The sequence below is a fragment of the Solanum dulcamara genome, chromosome 10 (assembly GCF_947179165.1).
Source record: "Solanum dulcamara chromosome 10, daSolDulc1.2, whole genome shotgun sequence".
Classification (NCBI taxonomy): domain Eukaryota; kingdom Viridiplantae; phylum Streptophyta; class Magnoliopsida; order Solanales; family Solanaceae; genus Solanum; species Solanum dulcamara.
The window spans coordinates 25,695,069-25,695,877 of record NC_077246.1 but is presented as its reverse complement, the minus strand read 5'-3'; the positions used below and the strand labels follow the sequence as shown (position 1 = coordinate 25,695,877).

The window sequence follows — 809 nt, the reverse complement described above, 5'->3', positions numbered from 1 at the left end:
TGTATAGTCATAGATTTAAAGGGGTAGTACAACAATATGGTGTTAAGGTAAACCTAGTATTAAGGCAAGCTCGATATGTTATTGAGAAAGTGAGCATCGAGTGCACGAGAAAGATGAAAGCTCATAAAGCATAAAGACGTATTATGGATACGTGACTCGAGTACCAATGATTAGATTGGATTAGCACCTCACGATTATGTTAAGATGTCGAACATGGGCAACTAAAGGTATGGGTGGTCTAAAGGAAGGCATAGATAGGGTGCGGTATACCAAAGGTGTTGGAAAAGAATCTTACGCATTTGAAAATTGGAAATAAGGACATAAGGTAGAACAAAAACAGACAATGATATAGATACACCCTAAAGGGGGGAAGTGGACAAGAGAAGTGCAAGCGTAAGAGAAAATCAACTGACGCTATCATATGTAAATGGGAACGCTTAAACTTCAAACGAGATCCCATAAGGGATGGATGTGATCATACCAGTACTAACGTATCGGATCCCATCAGAACTACGAAGTTAAGCGTGCTTGGGCGAGAGTAGTACCACGATGGGTGATCCCCTAGGAAATGAAACACAAGTATTCGTACCTATTCCCTACGTCTACAAGTAACCATAACTCCTGGAACTCGTATATTAATTACTTGGATGAAAATGTATATTATCACAATAGAAAGGAATCTCCCTACAGTTTGTATAAAGTCTTAAGGGAAGTGTTATACAACATTCGGGGACGAATGTTCTAAAGGGGGGAAGGATGTTACACCTCACACTCTCGAGCTCGGAATGTCTCTTAAGTTCTTTAGACAT

General features: G+C 39.8%; 1 pseudogene; it reads left to right on the top strand.

Annotated features, from left to right (window-relative positions):
• The first annotated feature begins 467 nt into the window (after positions 1–467).
• LOC129871778 (5S ribosomal RNA) lies at positions 468–590 on the top strand (annotated as a pseudogene).
• The last annotated feature ends 219 nt before the right edge of the window (positions 591–809 follow it).